The 15,963-nt window shown below is 38.8% G+C and overlaps 1 pseudogene; it reads left to right on the top strand.

The window, feature by feature from the left end:
- Positions 1-5,714: 5,714 nt before the first annotated feature.
- On the top strand, positions 5,715-13,724 carry LOC130734319 (uncharacterized; annotated as a pseudogene).
- Positions 13,725-15,963: the final 2,239 nt, after the last annotated feature.

The raw sequence follows: 15,963 nt of genomic DNA, 5'->3' as shown, positions 1-15,963 counted from the left end.
TTCATTGAAAAAAAATTTTATGGAAAAAAAAAATTTGGTTAATTTTTTATTTTTTTTTCCTTATAAATAGAGATTTAATTCGTTTGATTTGAACACAGAAAAAAAAAAACCAAGTTTTTCACTATTATTATTATCTTTCTATTAGCCTTTGTTTTGAAATGGAACCCAACAATTACCATTTCAACACTCAGAATTCTTCTAAGTACCCAGTTAGATACCAAAATCCCAACAATTATCAAGATCCAAATTAATTTCCCTGAAGGTGTGAAAAACGACTAGAAGGGGGGGGGGTTGAATAGCGTTTTCAATATAAAAACTTTCCCCTTAAGATTTAAAGTAAATCTTTTCAGTTTCTCTAAGATAGATGGTGCAGCGGATAAAGATAGAGAGAAGAGAAAAGCACACAAGTATTTTATCCTGGTTCACTTGATAAATCCCTCAAGCTAATCCAGTCCACCCGTTAAGGTGATTTCTTCCTTCTTAGAATGAAGGCAATCCACTAATCAGATAATTGTTACAACTGCACTTGAAACCTTCAAGTGACTAACAATACACTGACTTAGCTATCACTAAGATTCACTCTCTTAGTCTTCTCTAGGATCCGATCAACCTTGATCTCCTAAAGGAATCACCACTAAGATTCACTCTCTTAGTCTTCTCTAGGATCCGATCAACCTTGATCTCCTAAAGGAATCACCACTAAGATTCACTCTCTTAGTCTTCTTAAGGATACTGACCTACCCGGTCCCTTAAGGAAAATCAAACAACTGTTTGAGGTTGGTGTTTACAAAGGTTTGCTTCTAAATAAGCTGAGTGTAAACCAAATAAGAATAGATGAAGAAAGTAGAGGCTTGAATCTTCTCTTGTATTGCAGCTCTTTGTTTTCTCTTGCTCTTCTCGCTCTCTTAGTCTTTCTTCTTTTCTTCAGCCTTTTATAGTCCAAGGTGCAAAGGATATTTCTGTTGAGAGAATATGACCGTTGGAGGGCATTTCTGGAACTTCCAGGACCTGCTGTGGCTGAACCTTGGTAGGTAGGCTTTTCAGAATAGTACACTGCTCTTGTACTTCTCGATAGAGACCTTTGCCTTTAACCATTGACCTCTGATCAGAGTTATGCTTCGTGTTGGAACTTGTGAAGCTTGGTGATCAGAGTCAGAGGGATGCTTGGATCCTCTGACCTTCGTAACTTCTGCTTCTGGACCTTCAGAGCTTCTGAACCTTCAGAGCCTCTGGTCCCTCAGAGCTTCTGGTCTTCAGATCTTCTGATCCTCAGATCTTCTGATCCTCTGATCTTCTGATCCTCTGATCTTCAGATCCTCTGATCCTCAGATCCTCTGATCTTCAGATCCTCTGATCTTCTGAACTTCTGATCTTCAGATCCTCTGATCCTCAGATCCTCTGATCTTCTGAACTTCTGACGAATATATCTTCTGGTGTCAGAATCAGAACCTGTTTGTCAAAACACTCAAGACAAACATTAGAGTATCATAGTTGTTCATCCACAAATAAATACTTGTTATCATCAAAACATAGAGTTGTACCACATGACCAAATCTTGATCTAACAATCTCCCCCTTTTTGATGATGACAAAACCATGTATTTTGATGAACAACTCTAAACAAATAAACTGAATACACTCAGAGTATAAGGTATCAGAGTTAAAACTTATCCTGATGTGTATAGTTTATCTTGCTCCTTCTGAATCCAAGTCTCGTGCTTGATTCTGAGCTAAGCTCCCCCTGAATCTAATACTTAATATCAACGTTAGTAAAGTCTAGATTCTGAGCTAAATGATGTAGGAGTTGAGTTGTCAAGATACTATAAGTTCTCCCCCTTTTTGTCATAAGCAAAAAGAATGAAGGTGGAAAAAAAATAGTAAGAGTAAAAGACGAAATACTCCCCCTCAGAAGTAATACCAAGGGATACTTGGCTTCTGATTAGCATATCTTCTGATGAGAGCAGAAGTGTGGTTCTGGTGACATCTCCGTTCTGGACAAAATTTCATCTTCAGATACTTCAGAATGAGAAGCTAGGAACCTACTCTTCTTCTGATGACGCAAGTCAGAAGTTGTAGTAGCATCTTCTGATGTTGTTGCTTCTGGTTCGTCAAGTTCTGAGTCTTTGTTTCTTTCTGAAACGGTCATACTCATCTCTGCAAGCTTTTTCAGCTAGCTTTGACTTGTCAGAGTCAAGCTTATCATTAATTCTAACATGAATAGCGTTCAGAATATCAACAGAGGGGTTCATATCAAAAACCAATGATTCCTTGACCAAATCTTGCTCTACTGATGCCTCCAAGATCAACTTCACCTTCAGGTTCAAGTTTTGGATCTTGGGACATATGCCTTTCTCCCGTCATGTGTTGCTTGCATCCACTGTCCAGGTTCCACGGTTGGAGTTTCGATGGACCTATTGAAGATATCTGCAACATATATAATCTTATCCCTAGGTACCCACTTTCTGGGTCCTTTCTTGTTAGTTAGCCCAGAAGTTCTGACAACTTTGGGTCTTTCAACAGGATAATATAAAGGAATTTTAGCATGATATTTTGACATAGAGAAAGTTCCTTTTATAAGAGGAGGTTTAGCAGCTTCAGCAGGTACAGGGTCAGGCAATATGGTACTAGAGGGAACAAAGCATTCATACAAAGATTTAGCTTTAGGCACAGAGGGCTCATTTCTAATTGGTTTAGAATAGCCAATGCCATGCATTCCATTTCTGCTTACGCCATAGATCATAGAAGCCATTAAGCTTCTATCTACGCTTTTAGCTAGGAATCTTTGAAAAGATTTTTCATACTTAGATTCATGCTTACTATCAGAGGCATCGCAGGCAATAACTTCTTCTAACTTAGCAATTTGATTCTTAAGCACAGAGTTAGAATTAACTAAAGCATGGTTATCATTTTTCAAATCAGATATGATTTTCTCATGTTCAGAAGGAGTTTTAGAAACAGCAGATAAGTTCTTTTTCAGCTTCTTATGCTTAGACAACAAGGAGTTATACTTATCCATGATATCAGACAAAGCATGTTTCAGTTCAGAGGTAGAGAAGGAAGCAAATACCTCATTTTCATCGTCAGAGTCTGGATCTCCTTCTGATTCTGAGTCAGAGTCAACAGCTTCCTTTGACTCTGCTCCTTTGTCTTTGACAATAGCCACGAGTCCTTGGACTTTACCATCAGAGTCAACATCCTCTGATTCTGATTCATCAAAAGTCACCATCAGACTTTTCTTTGGTTTGAAATGCTTCTTTGACTTTTCGTCCTTTGATGAACCTTTGTATTTGCTCTGCCTGTGCTTCCAGATGCAGTTGAACTTTCTGGATATCAGAGTCAGCTCATCTTCATCAGAATCTTCTGATGCTTCTTCGGATTCTTCTGTTCCAGCTTGGAGAGTCTTAGCCTTTTCAGATTTGGATTTCAAGGCAATAGACTTCTTCTTGTGATCTTGATGTTCAGCACGCTTTAATTCATGACACTTCAGTATGCTTATGAGTTCTTCCAAACTCATCTGCTCAACATCTCTAGTTAGCTCCAAGGAAGTTATCAAAGGCATCCAGCTTTCAGGAAGACCTCTAAGGATCCTCATGACATGATCCGCAGTGGTGTAGCTGTTGCTGAGGGGTCTTATTCCAGCTACGAGCAACTGAAATCTGGAAAACATATCCTCAATGGATTCGTCAGGTTCCATTTGGAAGGATTCATACTGCTTGATTAGAGACAACGCTTTTGTCTCTTTCACTTTCTTGTTTCCTTCATGAGACATCTGCAAGGATTCAAAGATGCCCTTGGCGGAATCACGATCAGTAATTTTCTCATATTCTTCATATGAAATGGCACTTTGCAGAATAGATCTTGATCTGTGATGATCTCTGAATTCCTTCTTTTGATCTTCACTCATCTTCTTCCTTGGGATCTTTACACCATGTTCATCGACAGGAGGGGTGTAGCCATCAACAACAAAATCCCAAAGATCAGGATCAAAGCCAAGAAAGAAGCTTTTGATTCTGTCTTTCCAGAAATCAAATCTCTGACCATCAAAGATAGGTGGTCTTGCACTGTATTGATATTTGCTTGTAGTAGTGGTGGCATCCATGAGTTTTTCACACTGGCCCGGATCTACTGAACACTGTTAAGTGTGGTAATCAGAACTTGCGCTCTGATACCAATTGAAGGTGTGAAAAACGACTAGAAGGGGGGGGGGTTGAATAGCGTTTTCAATATAAAAACTTTCCCCTTAAGATTTAAAGTAAATCTTTTCAGTTTCTCTAAGATAGATGGTGCAGCGGATAAAGATAGAGAGAAGAGAAAAGCACACAAGTATTTTATCCTGGTTCACTTGATAAATCCCTCAAGCTAATCCAGTCCACCCGTTAAGGTGATTTCTTCCTTCTTAGAATGAAGGCAATCCACTAATCAGATAATTGTTACAACTGCACTTGAAACCTTCAAGTGACTAACAATACACTGACTTAGCTATCACTAAGATTCACTCTCTTAGTCTTCTCTAGGATCCGATCAACCTTGATCTCCTAAAGGAATCACCACTAAGATTCACTCTCTTAGTCTTCTCTAGGATCCGATCAACCTTGATCTCCTAAAGGAATCACCACTAAGATTCACTCTCTTAGTCTTCTTAAGGATACTGACCTACCCGGTCCCTTAAGGAAAATCAAACAACTGTTTGAGGTTGGTGTTTACAAAGGTTTGCTTCTAAATAAGCTGAGTGTAAACCAAATAAGAATAGATGAAGAAAGTAGAGGCTTGAATCTTCTCTTGTATTGCAGCTCTTTGTTTTCTCTTGCTCTTCTCGCTCTCTTAGTCTTTCTTCTTTTCTTCAGCCTTTTATAGTCCAAGGTGCAAAGGATATTTCTGTTGAGAGAATATGACCGTTGGAGGGCATTTCTGGAACTTCCAGGACCTGTTGTGGCTGAACCTTGGTAGGTAGGCTTTTCAGAATAGTACACTGCTCTTGTACTTCTCGATAGAGACCTTTGCCTTTAACCATTGACCTCTGATCAGAGTTATGCTTCGTGTTGGAACTTGTGAAGCTTGGTGATCAGAGTCAGAGGGATGCTTGGATCCTCTGACCTTCGTAACTTCTGCTTCTGGACCTTCAGAGCTTCTGAACCTTCAGAGCCTCTGGTCCCTCAGAGCTTCTGGTCTTCAGATCTTCTGATCCTCAGATCTTCTGATCCTCTGATCTTCTGATCCTCTGATCTTCAGATCCTCTGATCCTCAGATCCTCTGATCTTCAGATCCTCTGATCTTCTGAACTTCTGATCTTCAGATCCTCTGATCCTCAGATCCTCTGATCTTCTGAACTTCTGACGAATATATCTTCTGGTGTCAGAATCAGAACCTGTTTGTCAAAACACTCAAGACAAACATTAGAGTATCATAGTTGTTCATCCACAAATAAATACTTGTTATCATCAAAACATAGAGTTGTACCACATGACCAAATCTTGATCTAACATTCCCAACTACCAAAATCCCAACAATTATCAAGATCCAAATCATGTTTTCAACTACCAAAATCCCAGCAATTATCAAGATCCAAATCAAGTTTCCAACTACCAAAATCCCAACAATTATAAAGATCCAAATCAATTTTTCAACCAACGTCCTCAAAACATACATAATTTTATTTTGGCACCAAATTTCAACCAGTCATCCTTTGTTCGAAACTTTCATCCACATCATGGATCTATGATGAGATATCCATCTCAAACACCCCCGTTTATTGGTTATATATCAATGGTGAATGAAAATTTTCCGAGTGTTGGTGCACCTGAATTTCCTGAATTTTCAACACAAATAAGTCTTGGTGGCATGACAGCTGCTAGTGAAGTCTTTCCAAATCAAGAGGATTCAACTCCTAAGAGCAAGAAACCCAGTCACCAGCATGGAACACAAAACAAAATTTGGTGCTAATTAGTGGGTGGATTAAATATGGAACAAGCAGTGTTGTTGGGAGAAACCAGAAAGGAGAAACATATTGGGGTCAAATTGCTGAGTATTGTAATGAGCATTGCTCATTCGATCCTCCGCGCGATGGAGTTGCATGCCAAAACCGTTTAAATTATATGAACAAAATACTCGGTAAATGGATTGGCGCTTATGATGGCGCTAAGCGTTTGCAAGGAAGCGGTTGGTCGAATAATGATATTTTGGCAAAAGCGCAGGAATTATATGCAAGTGGAAAGAATGTTCAATTTACTTTGATGGCAGAATGACACGCTCTCCGTGATCAACCACGTTTTTGTAGTCAAGTAGGAGGAAATGGTGGCTCAGGAAGTAGTGGATCTAAGAGATCTCACGAGAGTGATGCATGTGGCTCAAACTCTATAGAATCAATTGCTAGTCCAATGGGTAGGGAGGCAGCTAAAAAAAGGGTAACAAGAAAAGCAGAGAAGCTGCCTTGGAGGTGGTGGACAAAGAGTGGGCTGAATACAAACAATTCAAGGAGAAAGAGCTTGAACGATTCGACAAGATAGCCTTGATGCAACAAGAGGCTAACCAATTGATGAAAGACAAGACTCATACTAAGAAAATGAAATTGTATCTAAAGCTAAGTTTCGAAGAGCATCTCGATGACCGTAAGAAAGAGCTGTTGAAGCAGTTGTCCCAAGAGCTATTTGGAAATTAATTTCAATCGAGTATTTGTCTGTATTCGGTCAAACTTGTCAGTGGTGTCAAGTTTATACTGTTTGCATTAATAATTTTCAAGTGGCGTCAAGTCTAAAGTGTTTGCTTTAATAATTTGTCAGTGGTGTCAAGTCTGTAGTGTTTGCTTTAATAATTTTCAAGTGGTGTCAAGTCTGTAGTGTTTGCTTTAATAATTTTCAAGTGGTGTCAAGTCTATAGTGTTTGGCCTTAATGTATGGGTTACTGTGTTTGAATATGTACCACTCAATTTGAATCTAGTCCTTATCCGATAATTAACTCTAGTTGATAACTTATTTCGAATATGTCAGTGTCCACCATTCAATTTACTTATATATATGGATTCATAGATCCATTGATGTACCAATATCCCAAATCTCTTCCAATCTACTTCGAATTTCACAACAAATGGATCCATCAGAGTATCTTTTGATATCGCAACATACGTTCAAAAATGTGAAATTGAAGAAACTTATATAGTCAACCGATTTAGAGAACGTCAAAACAAAATATTGGAAGATAGTGCACCTCGTAGTAGAAAATATCTCAGTAGAGATCATGCAGCGGCAAACCAAAGGCTAATTGACGACTACTTTGCCAATGAGCCTACATATGACGATGCAATGTTTCGTCGTCGGTACCGGATGCAAAAACATGTTTTCCTTCGAATCATTGGGGACCTACCTTTCAAGTAGTGATAACTACTTCACCCAGCGATTTGATGCATCCAATAAAGAAGGTATATCACCCTTAGCAAAATGTACCACAACAATGCGAATGTTAGCATATGGTATGGCAGCAGATGCGGTCGATGAGTACATCAAAGAGGTACTACAGCATTGGAGTGTTTACGTAGATTCTGTAAATGAATCATACGATTATATGAGCAAGTGTACCTGAGAGCATCAACCCAAGATGACCTGCAAAGAATACTACATGTTAGTGAAATGCGGGGGTTCCCAGGCATGATCGGGAGTATTGACTGCATGCACTGGGTGTGGAAAAACTGTCATAAAGCATGGGAAGGTCAATTTTCTAGAGGGGATAAGGGAACCACAACAGTTATTCTTGAAGCAGTTGCATCTCATGATCTATGGATCTGGCATGCCTTTTTTGGATGTCCGGGAACGTTGAACGATATAAACGTTCTAGACCGGTCACCAGTGTTTGATGACGTGTGATGACCCGGATTTAGTAGTGTTTTTAGGGTCATTTCTTTGCTAGTTTTGAGTCTTTTTCTTGTGTCTCATGTAGTGTTTCATGCATTCTCATGCATTTTTGCCTTTCTTTGTGTTTTTACTTTGTTTTGGTAATTTCATAGTTTTATAGGGACTTTTCTTGCATTTTAAGTAAGTTTAGGACTTGCATAATTTTCCTATTTTATTTGAGGGTTCTCTTTGCTAATAGACTCTTGGAGCTCCTAGATATTTCCTTGGCTTTGTGGTTAAGTGTTCAGATCTGAAACTGAAGGAGAAAGAAGATCAAGAAGCTTTGGGAATTGAAGGGAGGCTTAAAGAGGCTTGAAGAGGAGTTAAGAGGAAGAGAAAAAGGTTTTCCAGCGAGCTTGAGCACCTAGGCGTGCTCCATTGGCGCCTAGGCCCCAATTGCTTTTTCCAGGGTTTCTGGAATTGGCGCCTAGGCGTGCTCAATTGGCGCCTAGGCGCCAATTATCTTCCAGAGGCTCATTTTCAGCATGGAATTGGCGCTTAGGCGCTCTGAATTGGCGCATGAGCGCCCGGAACAGCCCAGACTCGTGATTTTTGCCTATAAATAGGATTCTAGTCATTTTCTCTTGTATCTTTTCATACTTTGTAAAATTCAGAGGTAGAGGTTCATTTAGGAGAGTGAGAGAGGGCTTCCAAGCTTGTAATTCAGGTTCTTAGAGAGCCATGCTTAGCTAATCTCTCTTCTATTGCTTTGGTTTTCTTTGTAAGACTTTTCTTGTTTAAGTTATAATCTTAAGTTCTTTCCCACATGATCTTCTTCTTTCCTTGAATCACATTTTCTGAATGTCAATCTAAGCTTGTATGCATGCTTGCTTTATGCTTTTCTATAATCAAAACGGAAGTTTTTTATAGATTAGGGAACCGATTTGGGATTACCCCTTCTATGCTTGCTACTATGAATAGAGGAAGGGTTGGGGTTTGATGGCCTGAATTTGCATGATCTAAAATCTCATATAAATGACTAAGTACACAAGGAATTGGGCTTAGCTTGTAGTATGAGAGAATTGCTTATATGAGGAATCAATAAGTGAGTAACTAGGCTATATCATCAAGGAGAGATTCATGAGTTCATGTGCTTAGAATGATGTACTTGAATTGACTAATTGAACAAGAACCCAAAGCATTTCCATCTCTGTTTTTCTTATATTTTATCTTTACTACATCGACATATCTTTGATTCAATAAAACAAACCTTCATACTCAAGGCTTGAACTGAATTTAGTCACTCACAATCCCTGTGGTTCGATATTTAAAATCGGGTGGATTCGTACACTTGCGGATTTACCAACAAGTTTTTGGCGCCGTTGCCGGGGATTGTTTGCGGTTTTTAGTTTGAGTTACGAGTTTGAAGTATAGCCTACCTAAGACTAAAACTTAGGGCTGAATGGGAGACAACCCATGTTTGTTTTTTCTGTTTTACGTTTTGTTTAATGTTTCAGGAAATAAAAGTCACTGGAGAACACTTGGAGGCACTCAATCACTTGAAAGGAGTTTTTTTTTTCTTACTCTGAGTTTTAGTCCATGCATTTTTAGCATATTTTTCTTTTATAGATTTTGTTTATCCTTTTCGATCATGCATTGTTATATAGAGTCTTTTATACCTTGGTCTTTATGCACTTTACTCAAATGATATGTTCCCAAGTCTTGCTCTCTCACATGATGCTTTTTTGAAAATATTTTTAAGTGGATACTTTGTGCTTTCTTTTGGGGAGTGATTGTATGTTTGGGAAAGAGAGGGAGAGACTTTGATCTTCTAAGTGTTGACTTGAGGGTAGAGTTGAAGTGAGTCCACAAGGGTCCATCTTTGACCCTTCACTATATAATTTCCCTGGAGGATCCTTACTCACTTGCACTTCTTAGTTCTGTGTTTCATTTTACGCGTCCTTGAGAGTAGCTTTATGAGATTTGCATTTTTGAGTATGGTAGGTTTTCTTGGACTTCAGAATTTGTTTTATAACATCCTTGTCTCTAGTTGACCCTTTTGAGCCTTGTGGAGAATTCTTTGTTACCTTTATTGTTTGGGCTGGTTGTTTGGTTGGAAAAATAGGGAGTTGTGCTTCTTAAATCTTAATGGAGCTAGTTTATGTAAATTGCAATTGTCTCTTACCCTAAGTGAAAAGAAAGTTGAAAAGAAAAGTCAAAAAGAAAAAAAAATAACTCCATGGAATGGGTGGAGTTCCAAAAAAAAGAAAAAATCTGAAACAAAAGGGGGTTAAGAGACTTGTGTGCTAAGTATCAATTGTTTTAAGCTCCGGTTTTCATGAAGGACCACACTCAAATTTTGTGCAGCCTTAGTCTTCCTTAGGGACCACCTACCATGTGCTTTACCTAGCCAACATTACAACCCTTTTGAAGTCTCATTAAATAATGCATTGTCAACTTTAGTTGCTCTTGAGTGAATTATTCCCAGAACCTATGAACTTGCATGTGTGCCCAGTGCACTAAACAATTGTCTCATGCTAGGATGTTAGTTCTAAATGCTTCTCATAGTGGACTCTAATTCTTCTTTGTCTAAGAGTTGCATGAAGTTGATTGTTGAATCTTGGCTTAAAAGCACATTTGGTCCCCCACAAATGCGAATTGTGCAAAATGAGTCCCTAAACTATTTATTTAGCATTCTCAGTCCCCCACGTTTTCTCCTGTTACCACAGTTAGTCCTTCTGTTAGATTTTGGACGGTTTTTTCTTATGTGGATTTTGTTAAATGACTTGGAAGAGAGAGAAGAAGGTTAGTAGGAGAGAGGGCACGCATGTGCCTTGCACGTGCCCCTTTTCTTCATCTTCTTCGTCCCAAACCCAGAATAAACCTAAAACCTTACATTCATCAATGCATCTAAAACTCCTAACATTTAATCTGCAACCAACAACAAAAAATGCCCAGCCCCATCTTTCTTTCTATGAAACCAATATGAAAATAACCACCAATCCTTGCAGATTCAGATTTCGACCTTTCCCCTTTCTTCCATATCCAAATTCAACATTTTCCCTTCCTCCCAAATCCGTTTTGAAGATTAATCGGGCTTTTCTTTCTGATTTTTTTTTTTCATTTTTGGAGAGGCCCCCATCCACCGCTCCATGTGAACTACTTCACGCATTGTACAACAGAGAGAACCCCACTGCAATTTTTTCTTCACCTTCTTCCCCAATTTTTTGTGAATCTTTATCTTCCACTCCTTATTGAATTGGGGTTTGTTTGATGGTGTTTCTAGGTCCAAGGGAGAGGGTTCAAAGGTACCCAAAACTTTGCAATCTGGATTGGTGTTTGTTCAATGGTGTTTCTGGGTCGTAGGAAGAGAGTTCAAAGGTACCCAGAACGAGATCGAAGGAGAAGAGGGGTCGAAGTTACCTAGAACGTCGCGATTTGGATTGGGGTTTGTTAGATGTTGTTTCTGGGTCAAAGGAAGAGAGATTGAAGTACCCAGAACGAGATTGAAGGAAGATGGTTCAAGGGACCCATAAATTTGTGTTCAAAAAAAAAACTATCTTGTTAGAAATTTTCGTTCACCGTAGAATTTCCAGCCTTGGCTATTTTTGTATTTATTGACTTGCTCTTATAGAATATAGATGATGATGTTTTGGAGACAAATATGATGAACGTGATGGTGAATCTTCATTCATATGTCTATGAGTTTTTTATTATGAATTTGTGATGAAAAATGGGATGTAGATAATGAACGCGATGATGGAAATTGATATTTGGGTTTTTCTGGGTTTATGATGAAGAAGATGAACATTCATCATGTTTTTGATTTTTTTTTCTTTTATTTTTTAATCAATTTTTTAACAGATTCTGTTAGTTTATAGACGGAAAACTAAAATTGCAAACAGAGGGTAATGTCGGGGACTAAGAATGCTATTTTTAAAGTTTAGGGACTTATTTTGCACGATTCGCATTCACTTGATCCCCCAGTTTTCTAAAAATGTATCCCTCTTTTGGCATGTGTGTTGAGAGTAATTCTTTGTGCTTGAGGGCAAGCTAATCTTAGTGACGCTCGAGGGCGAGCTGTCGTTGAGTATAGTGGTGTGATGACCCGGATTTAGTAGTGTTTTTAAGGTCATTTCTTTGCTAGTTTTGGGTCTTTTTCTTGTGTCTCGTGTAGTGTTTCATGCATTCTCATGCATTTTTGCCTTTCTTTGTGTTTTTACTTTGTTTTGGTAATTTCATAGTTTTATAGGAACTTTTCTTGCATTTCAAGTAAGTTTAGGACTTGCATAATTTTCCTATTTTATTTGAGGATTCTCTTTGCTAATAGACTCTTGGAGCTCCTAGATATTTCCTTGGCTTTGTGGTTAAGTGTTCAGGTCTGAAACTGAAGGAGAAAGAAGGTCAAGAAGCTTTGGGAATTGAAGGGAGGCTTGAAGAGGAGTTAAGAGGAAGAGAAAAAGGTTTTCCAGCGAGCTTGAGCGCCTAGGTGTGCTCCATTGGCGCCTAGGCGCCAATTGCTTTTTCCAAGGTTTCTGGAATTGGCGCCTAGGCGTGCTCAATTGGCGCCTAGGCGCCAATTACCTTCCAGAGGCTCATTTTCAGCATGGAATTGGCGCTCAGGCGCTCTGTGCCCAAACTCGTGATTTTTTCCTATAAATAGGATTCTAGTCATTTTCTCTTGTATATTTTCATACTTTGTAAAATTCAGAGGTAGAGGTTCATCTAGGAGAGTGAGAGAGGGCTTCCAAGCTTGTAATTCAGGTTCTTAGCCAAGCATGTCATGCTTGGCTAATCTCTCTTCTATTGCTTTGGTTTTCTTTGTAAGACTTTTCTTGTTTAAGTTATAATCTTAAGTTCTTTCCCACATGATCTTCTTCTTTCCTTGAATCCCATTTTCTGAATATCAATCTAAGCTTGTATGCATGCTTGCTTTATGCTTTTCTATAATCAGAAAGGAAGTTTGTTATAGATTAGGGAACCGATTTGGGATTACCCCTTCTATGCTTGCTACTAGGAATAGAGGAAGGGTTGGAGTTTGATAACCTGAATTTGCATGATCTAAAACCTCATATAAATGACTAAGTATACAAGGAATTGGGCTTAGCTTTTAGTATGAGAGAATTGCTTATGTGAGGAATCAATAAGTGAGTAACTAGGCTATATCATCAAGGAGATATTCATGAGTTCATGTGCTTAGAATGATGTACGTAAATTGACTAGTTGAACAAGAACCCAAAGCATTTCCATCTCTATTTTTCTTATATTTTATCTTTACTACATCGACATATCTTTGATTCAATAAAACAAACCTTCATACTCAAGGCTTGAACTGAATTTAGTCACTCACAATCCCTGTGGTTCGATATTTAAAACTGGGTGGATTCGTACACTTGCGGATTTACCAACAACGTGGAACAGGGAAAGGCTCCAAGTGTGAATTTCTTTGTGAATCAACGTCCATATAATATGGCATACTATCTAGCTGATGGTATCTACCCTTCTTATGCAACTTTCGTCAAATTGATTAGACTTCCTCAAAGTGAACCCGATAAGTTATTTGCAAAATATCAGGAGGGATGTCGGAAGGACATGGAACGTGCATTTGGAGTGCTTCATCCGTGAACCAGCTCGCTTGTGGAACATAGCTGATTTGGGTATCATTATGAGGTCATGCATCATATTACATAATATGATTGTTGAGGATGAACGAGATTTATATTCTCAACGTTGGACCGATTTTAAGCAATTTGGGAAAAGTGGATCTAGTACAACGCAACCATACTCGACCGAGGTGTTACCCGCTTTTGCAAATCATGTGTGTGCTAGATCCGAGTTGCGTGATCCAAATGTTCATTACAAACTGCAAGCAGATCTAGTGAAGCACATCTGGGCAAAGTTTGGAATGTTTCCTCATTGAAGATGATTTGTATCGTACTAATTACGTCATTTGTGTGTTGTGTGCTTAGTTTGTTGTCTTGCATTTTAAGTTAAGAAAATAAAATAAATTATTGTCTATATTTTTAAAAAAAAAATTAAATTGTTAAGTGTTTATTGTTTTAATTTAATTTAAATCGATAATTGTAATTTTATGTAATCATAAAAAACAAAAACATAAAATTAAATAAAAATATTAAATGAAAAACCATTGGAGTGGGTAAAAGTTGAATGAGTGTTGAATTAGAGATAGAAAATGATGTGGAGTGTTGGGAAGATAAAAAGTGGTGTTGAAGGTTGAAAACCATTGTAAATGGTCTAAGGAGTCGTTATAGTCACATCATCCTCTCTAATACTAGTCAGATAGAGGATAACAATACAATATCAACAACACATTAAATGAAGCAATGTGTGGCTGATGAAATTTCCCCCCAACTTGTAAGAACATGTGAGGAACAATAAACCACGTACGGGTCATCGAGACCGAAGAAACAATTCCACTATGATAAAATAAAGGTGGAAAAGTGAGCTTAGCTCATACTTTGGGATCTGTTTACCCCCGACCACTTTTTGTGGTCCATGGTTAAACCACCTACTTTTTACCTCCTACTGTAGGTTCAGCAGGTAATTTTGTATTTTTCCAAAAATAAAATAATTAATATAATATATATAATTAGTTATATAATTATTGACCTCTTAATATGATTTGAACTAATTGATCAGGTAATTCATCATCAACAACCTTCACCTCTTTCCTTTTGTTCCTCATCTTCAACTTCAAACCACCATCACCCAGAACCCACCCACCACCATCACCACCACCGGCGAACGGCGGCGAGGTCGCCGGAGAATAACAACTTCAGTAATCAAATCCCACAGATTGAGAGAAAAAGAGAATCAGATATGAAGAAACAAAAAATTCAGATCCAGAAAAATCCATCAAAATCTCACAAAAAACCCATGTTTCTTCATCCAAATCCATCCAAGTTTCAGATCGAAACTCAGGTTCTCTCATCATAGCATATTTATCTGGCTTGCTTCTCCCTTCATCTTCACCAAGTAAAAGCTTGAAGCTTTTTAACCATCCACCATCAAAAACCCAGAAGATAGAAAATAAGAAGGAAGAGGAACCCAGAATCAATCACCATCACCAACCCAGAAACCCACTCCACCCTCACCCCCAGCCCCACCTAGAAACCCAACCACAACCCACCCTCACCCCCAACTGGAAACCCACCCCACTGATCGAAACCCAGATTCCAACCCACACCACCCTCACCCCCAACCCCACCCCCACCGATTGAAACCCAGATCGCAACACACCCTGCCCTTACCCAAAAACCCACCCCCACCGATTGAAACCCAGATCACAACCTACCCCGCCCTCACCCCAACCCCACCCAAAAACCCACCCCCACCCAAAAACTGAGCTCACAAACCCCATCCAGAACCAAAGAGAAGATGAAGAAAAGGAAAACAGATCTGAGAGAAGAATCTGAGAGAAGAAGAGGAAAATAGATATGAGATGAAGAAGGGGGTACTGATGCTCAACTTCTGAACCCACCCCACTCCACCTCCACGCAGATCTGAAACTAGAAGTGGAGGAGGGAGATGGAAGGCGTCGGGGAGAGAAAGACGGTGTTGTGGTCGCCGGCGGTGGAGGTGACTCATCTCCAGGGCGAGAGGTGCTAAGGTGGTTGCGCGGCTAGGAGATAGGGTGAGAGTGGTGGCCGACGGCTATGGATGGAAGGCAACTTGTGTTAGGGTTTTGAAGAGAGGTGGAATGAGCACATAATCTGATTTTTTTTTTTTGAAATGAAATGGTGTTAATTACTAATCTTTACTTACTAATTAAATAATTTCTGTTTTATATATTAATTATTTGTTTTTTCAAATTTTCAAAAAATTCAATATTACCTCCAGTACCAAGTCAACAGGTAGTGGTCTAAGTTTAGACCACCAAAAACTGGTCCATAATAAAATTTTCCCATACTTTGTGAGAGAACAATGTTTGTGCAAACTTTCTAGCAGAAGCGGGTGCGAGACAATCTGTGGTTTTCATGTTGGTTCAAGATCCTCCGCCTAAACTTGTGCTTCTATTGATTGCGGATGTTGTAGGAATCAGTTTTGCTAGGACTTAGTCTCTTAAGCTGGGGTTTTCTTTTGCTGTCTGTTTTCTTTTTCTTTTCTCGCTTGCACCAAGAAAA

This window comes from Lotus japonicus, chromosome 1 (genome assembly GCF_012489685.1).
Source record: "Lotus japonicus ecotype B-129 chromosome 1, LjGifu_v1.2".
Classification (NCBI taxonomy): Eukaryota; Viridiplantae; Streptophyta; class Magnoliopsida; order Fabales; family Fabaceae; genus Lotus; species Lotus japonicus.
The sequence above is the reverse complement of the archived record's forward strand: the minus strand, read 5'-3'. Positions and strand labels throughout refer to the sequence as shown.